The sequence below is a fragment of the Bos indicus x Bos taurus genome, chromosome 12 (genome assembly GCF_003369695.1).
Source record: "Bos indicus x Bos taurus breed Angus x Brahman F1 hybrid chromosome 12, Bos_hybrid_MaternalHap_v2.0, whole genome shotgun sequence".
NCBI classification, from domain to species: domain Eukaryota; kingdom Metazoa; phylum Chordata; class Mammalia; order Artiodactyla; family Bovidae; genus Bos; species Bos indicus x Bos taurus.
In genome coordinates, this window is record NC_040087.1 from 80,258,660 (window position 1) to 80,268,979 (window position 10,320).

Below are 10,320 nucleotides of genomic sequence, written 5' to 3' on the forward strand. Positions count from 1 at the left end.
CCTGCACGACCTTCGTCCAGTGGATCTCCTTGGCCAGCGTGGTGGTATGAACACCCAGCCTCCCACTCCCAACTTCCTCTGTGCAGGTGGATACAACAACCTCCATCCCTAACTTCCATCTACTTTTTGCTCCAAACTACAAATCCTGTACTCTCTCCAAGGCAGGATACCTAGATGTTAGTCAATCAAAATGTATCAGTGTCAGGTCATTGCTTGTTAGCAAATGAACCATGCTATTGTCAGATGTTAATAGGGGAAAGTGGGTAGAGGTCACCTGTATACTTGGTGTTGGAGAAGGCGATGGCGCCCACTCCAGTGCTCACGCCTGGAAAATCCCACGGGCAGAGGAGCCTGGTAGGCTGCAGTCCATGGGGTCGCTAAGAGTCGGACGCGACTGAGCGACTTCACTTTCACTTTTCACTTTCATGCGTTGGAGAAGGAAATGGCAACCCACTCCACTGTTCTTGCCTGGAGAATCCGAGGGATGGGGGAGCCTGGTGGGCTGCTGTCTATGAGGTCACACAGAAGTGACTTAGCAGCATACTCTGTGTTATCTTAAGAAGTTTTCTGTGAACTTAAAATTGTTTAAACATTTGTAAATGTTTATTTTAAAGCAACAACAGAACTTTTGGCAGGGAACCTAGGGATCCTTGATTAGGCCTATAAGGCAAACTTCCAAGCCACTCAAGTCAAAAAAAAAACAACACAATTCCTTGTTCGAAGCCAGAGATAAGCTCCTGACTGGTACAATGCAGTCTTATGAACTGATCTATCTATTTTAACCTTTATCCTCACAGATTAAATTGTCCCAACAATATCAGCTTTCCTAATGGGCACATATGGATGTAAAAGTCTGCCCCAGTAGAAGACCTCTCCGGTACCAAGAACATTGATGAACTTGACTTGAATCTAAGAGCCAAGTTCTGCTTGCACCCTGAGTTTAGACCTAGGAAACATATCAGTGAAGAGATCAGAGAATCAGAGAGTGTATTCAGTGGCCAAAAGACTAGAGGGGATCAATGCAAAGGGGTGCACGGCCATTGAAGGAGAAGATGAGTGCATGTCCTTCTACTCTGCCATCTTGAACCTTCGTGCCGTACACTTAGGAAGGAAGCTTCTGTGTGCAGCTCACACTTAAGGAGGCATTGGCTTCACCTCCTGGAGCATGAAGTACCTAAAGACATCATTTGGAATTCCTCTGCACAGGAAGTTTGTCTTTCTTTCCATTTATTTATGCATGCAATCACTTATTTATAATAGTATGCACTCTTGGATATTTATGGTATACCTTGGGTTCTAATCAAATATCACTTTATATGTTCTTACTCAGAATGTTCTGTATATATCTCATTAAGACTTTATTTATTTATTTTTTTCATTTGGCTTCTGTGTTCCTTTGACATACGTCATACTTACAGGTTTGTTTTTTTTTTTTAAATACTTTCTCACTTTTTGGCACTATAAGACCCTTCAGTCTCATATGTATTTCCTGTCCCAGTTGTAGAATCAGCCATTTCATCAAGCAGACCAGGTACTTTGTGTTGGAGAACGATTTGGAACAGATGGTCTGAACACTCAAAGGCAATGGCACCCCACTCCAGTACTCCTGCCTGGAAAATCCTATTGACTGAGGAGCCTGGTAGGCTATAGTCCATGGGGTCGAGAAGAGTCAGACACGACTGAGTGACTTCATTTTCCCTTTTCACTTGTATGCATTGGAGAAGGAAATGGCAACCCACTCCAGGGTTCTTGCCTGGAGAATCCCGGGGACTGGGGAGCCTGGTGGGCTGCCGTCTATGGGGTCGCACAGAGTGGGACACGACTGGAGTGACTTAGCAGCAGCAGCAGATCTGAACATTAGGTGCACTCCTTTCTTCCCAGGCCCTTTTGTTCCTGTGTACTAAATGAAGGCCAAATGAAGTCTTTTTCTCTGTTTCTTGTTCTTAACTGATCTCATAGACAATACTCTTTTGAAAGTAATAGCAAAAATATGTAACGTAGTTACAGCATATGTATAAAGGAAATGAATAACAGAAATATTATAAGGAACAGGAGGGGTGAGTTTAGAATACTATGTCACCCATGAAACAGTAAAGCATATATAGCATATAGCTTAGCTCTGTCGCTCAGCCATGTCCAACTCTTTGTGACTTCATGCACTGTAGCCCACCAGACTCCTCTGTCCAAGGGCTTTCCCAGCAAGCATACTGGAGTGAGTTGCCATTTCCTTCTCCAGGGGATCTTCCTGACCCAGGGATAGAACTCAACTCTGGAACTCGAAACTCCTGCATTTCCTGCCCTGGCAGGTAGGTTCTTCACCACTGTGCCCCGAGTGTAGATATATATTAAGAACTCAAAGGCAACAACAACAGAGCTAAGGGCGTATAGTTCATATGTTAGGAAAGAATGCAACTGAAATCATCAGTTACGCCTGAGAAGACACAGGAAGGAAAAACAGTAACAGAGAACAAGCACAATGAATTAAAAACAGTTACAAACATGGTGCATTTTAAGTCAACTGTATCCAAAATCCGATCAAATATACATACTCCAACCAAAATAATTGAACATCAGAGCAGACAAAAACAAAGGCAGAAAGAAGGCACAACTATATGCACCTATAAAAAACTCATTAACGAACAACGATCAAGTGATTTCTAGACGCCATATTGTTAAACAGAGTAAAATAAGACACAAAGAGTAAAATATGTTGCCTTTAAGAAAGACAGGGATTTAAACATACACAAAAATCTAAAAATAAACATAAAAAGGATAACCGGAAAGTAAAATGATCAGTTTCTTACTGAGATGGAGGTGAGGAAGAAACGTGGAGATTGGAGGGAATGAGTGCTAAAATAAGAGAATGAGAGTTTGAGACTTCATTTCTCAATTTCTCATTGAGAAACAGCAGATTTGCATAATCTCCAAAATATCTTCCCCAAATATGCATAAACTACAAAAGGGAGAAGAGAGAAAATAGTAGACTTAACAGTGGAGAAACCCAGCAGAAACTACTGTTTCAAGAGATCAAAATGGGAAAACCAAAATGTTCCAGAATTTTAAGTTGTTTTTTTTTAAAGTTCTGTCCTTAATCTGCAATAGCTGATTGTTTCTGAGAGAGTGAAGACAGAAGAATGTATTTAGCACTGGAAGGGTCTAGATCAAATCCTAGGCCTGCCACTCAGGAGCTCTGTGGCACCGGGACTATGGATCTGTCCCTGAGACTTGCTTCAGCTACGTTTAGGAGTACTGGACTGGGCTGCCACACCCTTCTCCAGGGTATCTTCCTGAACCTGGGTCTTTCGCGTCGCCTGCATTGGCAGGCAAGTTCTTTTCCACTTGTGCTGCATGGGCTTTCCCTTGGTTCACCTATCCTAAATGAGAAGTCCTGAGACCAGGCTCAAAGGGTCCTTGCTAACATTAAAGGAGATAATAGGAGCCCTTGTTTCCTTGTGCAATCTGGAAGTAGTTCAAGGGTTTACTACATGCCAATGTGTCAATACTTCATATACACTTAGTCATTTCTTTCGTAATCTTTGGCTGAGCCAGGTACTGTCATTGACACCAGCCTTTAACAGATAAAGATACTGAAGGTCAGAGAATATAAATGACTTGACTTAGCTGCAGAACAATTCTGGGGGTGGGAAGCAGTGTATAGAGACAGAGATTCCAACCAGGACACAAAGCTTGTGCTCTGAATGGCCAGGAGACTGGGACATAATAGGTGCTCATTAAAGCTTACAGTTTGAAGCAGTATAATGGTTCTGAACACGAGTTTCTGGAGATAGAATGGCTGGATTTCCATCCCAGTTCTTCCAATCATTCACTTTGTGACTATGGCGAGTAACTTAATTGTTCTGGGCTTAGTTTGTTTATCTGAAAGAGCAGGATGAGAAAGAATATCAACTAAAAAGGGATGTTATAGAATTAACTGATTTAAACATATATCAAGAGATTACTAAGGACTTGCCTCCCTGATTCTGTTATCAGTAACACAACGTACATTTAATTGTTGCCTGAGACGATCTTCAGTCTTAGTTGGGCAACTATTTCGGATTTTCAGCTTTCTGGGTGCATTTTGGGACTCTATATTCCGGCCCCTTTGGTGGAGAAAAGTGAAAAGTGAAAGCTGTTCAATTGTGTTCAACTCTTTGCGACCCCATGGACTGTACAGCCCATGGAATTCTCCAGGCCAGAATGCTGGAGTGGGTACCCTTTCCCTTCTCCAGGGGATCTTTCCAACCCAGGGATAGAATCCAGGCCTCTTGCATTGCAGGTGGATTCTTTACCAGCTGAGCCACAAGGGAAGTCCTTGGTGGAGAGTTCGTATCTAATTCTGATCACTGAGCTACATGCCAAGCGTTGGTCTGTAGTATTTAATTGCCCCAAAAAAACCCTTTTTTTTCCTCCCCTGTGATTTACTAACCAACTGCCAGATCTACCTGAAATCTTGAGTGACTATAATGTATAGGCCCACCTGCTTTCACAAGAATGAAAACTTCTTTTTAAAAAATGAAATTTCAGGATTGTTTTACCACCCTAACAAACTTCTCTCTACTGAATCATTGCCTGACTGAATTGTTCAACTGGGCAAAAATCAGCCTAACCTGAATGATATATTTAACGAAACGGGGAAAAAATAAACCTCACTGTAAGAAAGCAACATTGCTAAAAGTTGCTTCAGCATACAGAAGAGCAGCTACAATCTGCACATTATGCTTTAAGAGACCACATTCGTTTACACTGCGATTGCCCATTTGAAAAACACGAACGTGTGGCTGGGTGACTTTGGGGACAAATATGTAAACTAAGCTCTCACACAGCTTTCATTGAATTTCAAGGAGCATAAACAGTGTAGAGTGATGCAAAAATTCAGGGAATCAGGAAGCCAAGGTGTACAAACATAACTTGGAAAACATAACTGAAGCCCTGACAACCAGATCTGTGCCTCTCAGAGCAGCAATCTTGTCTGGGGCTGATTTATTTCTTTCTTCTTTACTTTCTATCTGCGTGAAGTCGCTGACACTGGGAAGTCCAAATGCAAATTGAAATTCACAAATGTAAAACTGTCACATTAATAAACTACACATTTATATTTTAGCCCTAGCATATTGTTTGAATTAGAATACAGTTGCAAATACAGGGGGTTAACTTATAACTTCCCTTTACACAGAAACATGGATCTTCATGAGATTTTAGAGTAATATAGAAAAACGGTTTTGCTCCAGAACAATTTGAAGTTACTCTACACTCAATCCAAAGTTGCTTTCTATTAGAAGGCTCTGTATGTTGTAACAAGTCAGCCTAATAATATCTTTAATGAGTACGGTGAAATACTAACCTCAAATAATTGGGACTATGGCCCCAGCTGTGAGAAATTATACATGTACACATACGTGTCTCCTATCAGGTCAGTTACATGAGACACAATGAAAGCTACTCTACTGTGGGTATACAGAAGCTGTGTAAAAACCATACATCAGTAGGGGACTGGAAGTCTGAAAATGAAGAATCCAACTTTCTTCAACATTAAACATAAATCTTATTTACTTTTTTGGTGCATCTTAGGAGCTTTGGAGATGGAGAAGGGAATGGCAACCCACTCCAGTACTCTTGCCTGGAAAATCCCATGGACGGAGGAGCCTGGTGGGCTGCAGTCCATGGGGTCGTGAAGAGTTGGACACGACTGAGCAACTTCACTCTCACTTTTCACTTTCATGCATTGGAGAAGGAAATGGCAACCCACTCCAGTGTTCTTGCCTGGAGAATCCCAGGGACGGGGGAGCCTGGTGGGCTGCTGTCTATGAGGTCGCACAGAGTCCGACACGACTGAAGCAACTTAGCAGCAGCAGCAGCAGGAGCTTTGGAAGTTCTTTCTCATTCCAATTTAGAGCTTTCTTAGTATTATTTCCCCAAAATTCTACCTGAGTGATTCTTGAATTCTCTTGGTCAATAGATGGTGATAACACCACACTTTAGGTCTGAAAACTTCAATCCTCTTTCTAGACCTACCATTAATTAGCTGAATGTCTATGAGTTTATTGAAGCCTCTTGAGATTTCAATTTCTTTCTCTATAAAGTGAGGGTATGGACAAAATGATTGCCAAAGGCTCATCAAGCTGTGATTCTGTTAAACTTCATTCCGGGTTTTTTGGTTTTCATGTTCAGATGTCTGAATTCTGACCATGTTGGTTTCCATTCACAATCAGCCTTCTCTTTCCACCAGATGTACCTTTGACTCAATGTTCTCTTGGTCAGAATTTGAGGATTAAAAAGTGATTTACAGAAGGTATTTTGCGAAGCCTAACTTAGGAAATAATCTTAGGAACATACTTAGTGATCTGACCAGTGAAGAGTGGGATCCTGTGAGTCATACGAAAGCATCACATCCCACATCCCATTGAGTCAGCAGTTCAGAAGGGGATGAGCAGACCTGAGGGATGCAGAAAGGAAAGAGTGTGTCTGTGACTGCTCTTGTCATCACTAGATGGTAAGAGAAGGATGCTCCTTAGGAGAAGGACCAGAAACTGGTATCAGAAACACATAGGAAACCCCTTATTAGTTCTTGTGCAGAGTACCAGTTTTCCTTCTGTGTCATAGAACATATATAATTCCCAATTTATAGTGTGGGTTTAGTTATCTGCAATTAATCATCGTGTTCTCCTTTCCAGTTGCACATTTATCATGCCTAGTATCTGTCCTCTAGTTCTTGCCATCATCAGAATTGACTTCTTCATCAAATCTTGTTCAAACTACAAACAGATCATCCTAATCGTTTTTCTTCCATTTTAGCTATCCTTGATTTCATTGATATTCACAGTGCTAAAAACTCAACACACATTATATTATTTTCCCAAGTAAAACATCAACTGTTTTTTTCAGTTAAAATTCGTGTAAACTACCATGGAAGTGGTTTTTGCACATCTTTTCATCTTCATTTGTTTAACCACTGTCTCCCCATACCCACGGTCATGTCATAATGGACTAGATGAATACCCCTTCTTCCCATCAACATACTTGACTGATAACTGGCCTGAGGCCTTTGTAGTCCTGGTCTCTCTATTCCAAATGTCCTCTCTTCCTTGTTACATACCTCTCATTCAAGACTAAGCTACAAATGCTGACCTATTTGCTAAGAATCTTTTTCTGTTTATATGAAGTTTTTTTTTCCCCCTATTTCTTCTGTTACAGCCAATGATGTCCTAGCCATACATACGTCTATCACAGCATCTTTATTTTTATAGCACATATATGTCTACTATGTCTAATCTATAAATCCTCAGGGATAAGAAACTATTCTTGAAAAAAATGTTTTTTTCATTCCTAGCATCCAGCAAATTACCTGAAACATATTACAGTTTCATATGCAGACACATATTCAACATTGTTGAATGTTGTTTATAAATGTATTATTACTTTGGGAGACCGTAAGTTACATAATCAATTCAGACGAGGATATATGAGAATATAGGTCATATTATGGATAAACTGGGGCATCCTTGGTGGCTCAGACAGTAAAGAGTCTGTCTGCAATGTGGGAGACCTGGGTTTGATTCCTGGATTGGAAATGTCCACTGGAGAAGGGAATAGCTACCCATTCCAGTATTCTTGCCTGGAGAATTCCATGGATAGAAGAGCCTGGTAGGTTACAGTTTAAAGAGTCACCAAGAGTTGAACACAACTGAGCAACGAACACTCTCACTTTTCATGGATTAATTAGGAAAATGTCATTACACTGAGTAGTTCCTGATCACACACATTTTTCTAAGCGTGTTTCCTGTTACATTTGCTATAGATGAGATATGTACACTGACTTGCCTTTAATCAGGATATATATTGTAGGAAAGATGAGATATGTGTCGTTTGTACTGTGAAGAGCCTGAGGCATTCAGAAAGAAATTGTGTTAAAATCCTGGCTTTATACATACTATTTTTGTGTTCCTAATTAATTCAAAACCTCACTAAATTTTTGTTTTTCTATCCAGCTTCTAATAATATCCAAATGGTAATAATGTCATGAAAATTCATGAAAGTAAACATTAACAGGAGGTTTACCAATTTTTAGTGACTAAAAAAATAGTAAACACTACTTTTATAAATAATCATAACAAGTTAGAGTAAAGTGTGTGTCCTAAATAAGAAACAGGTAGAACTCAAAAAGAAAGGAGTTGAAATAACAGTATGCAGTCATTTTGCTCATCATTTATCCTTTCCTCTACTTGCTGTTTTGGGCTGCCATGGTAGCTCTGCAGTAAAGAATCTGCCTGCCAATGAAGAAGACACTGGTTTGATCTCTGGGTTGGGAGGATCCTCTGGAGAAGGAAAAGACAGCCCACTCCAGTGTTCTTGCCTGAGAAATCCCATGGCAGCCCATGGTCCCTGGGGTCGCAAGAGTCAGACATGACTTAGTGACTAAACAGCAAATACAACCTACTACTTTAATCCTTACATTCCTTCTACCCATTCCACAGAGGGCTGACTTTTCCTGGGAACACATTTATACTTACCTTTATAGTTATGTTATTATTCCATGTGAAAATATCTGAATAAGTTTATGAAGGGCTCAATAGGTAATAAACTCTTTAAAAGATAAAGCAAGTCACAGACTTAGTTTATATATGAAGTATATCTTTCACAGCCTTTGACATTTAATAGGTATTCAATTGAAGAAGGCAATGGCACCCCACTCCAGTACTCTTGCCTGGAAAATCCCATGGACGGAGGAGCCTGGTGGGCTGCAGTCCATGGGGTCGTGAAGAGTCAAACACGACTAAGCGACTTCACTTTCACTTTTCACTTTCATGCATTGGAGAAGGAAATGGCAACCCACTCCAGTGTTCTTGCCTGGAGAATCCCAGGGACTGTGGAGCCTGGTGGGCTGCCATCTATGGGGTCGCACAGAGTCGGACATGACTGAAGCAACTTAGCAGCAGCAGCAGCAGCAGCAGGTATTCAATAATTATTTGTTTTAGCAAATTGCCTTAACTCTTTTCAAGAGCTAAAGAAAAAGAATCCTCCAAGAATGTCTCTCTATAGATAAATTAATTTACAGTACATAATTACATTTTATGTTGGATTATGTTTCCTCTGAGTCTATGGACATTGTTTTATATAATTCTTATATTTCCAGTGAGACTTGTAAGCACACTTTTGTGAAAGAATTAGTTATTATTGCACATCCAAACCAAATAGGGAATATTCTATTCTGACAACTATACATATAGAACTATATACAGTGTTTTGAGAGAATTAATGCTTAATTACCATTACGTCTCCCAAAGATGGGCTTCCCTGTTAGTTCAGTTGGTAAAGAATCAGCCTGCAGTGCAAGAGACCCTGGTTTGATTCCTGGGTTGGGAAGATCCGCTGGAGAAAGGATAGACTACCCACTCCAGTGTTCTTGGGCTTCCCTTTTGGCTCAGCTGATAAAGAATCTGCCTGCAATGCAGGAGACCTGGGTTTGATCCCTGGGTTGGGAAGATCCCCTGGAGAAGGGAAAAGCTACCCACTCCAGTACTCTGGCTTGAAGAAGTCCATGGGGTCACAAAGAGTCAGACAGAACTAGTGACTTTCACTTTCCTCCCAAAGATCATTAATTTGGAAATTTTCTTTAACTGGAGTCTGTGAATTCTAATAAGCTCTGTTTTTTAACACAAGAAATCAAATACATCGATGATAAGCAAATATGAATAACTCATCACCTACCACCTTGATGCATATTTTTAATTATAAAAGAGCCACTTTTTATATTAAGAGATAAATTTAATTATGATAAGCTGCATTTTAAAATATGTGAGAGAGAATATAGCTTGATCCCAATAGAAAATCTGGTTCTCAAAATCTGGTTCAGGCCATTATAAATTCTCTCTGTGACCCTGAGCCCCTCCAACTTTCCTGTGTGTGTCCACTCATCAGTGGGATGGAATTAAAAGATACACTGCTCACCAGGGCAATTGTCAGAATACATTAACATTTGGAACATGTTTGTAGACATCTGTCTTAAGTTGATTTTAGTGTGCAAAAATGTCATTATGACTGTGAAATATCTTGTTTGACCCTATTAACCCTGCATCTTCTTTTTGTCTTATACTTTTTTTCCATAAAGATTCAATTTTCCATGAAGACTCAACATTCCACTCATTTCTTAGTAAAAAGCTCCATTTGCCTGTTCTTTACTCCATTCAAAGTGGAACCTTATTTATCTAACAATGTACATTTCTCTCTTAATTACAGGTGAGCGTGGAGGAGGAGTGGGTATCAGCCTTGGGAAAGTTAACATGCTTTAACTGCATTGGCTGCTATGGAAGCTCAAATTTATAG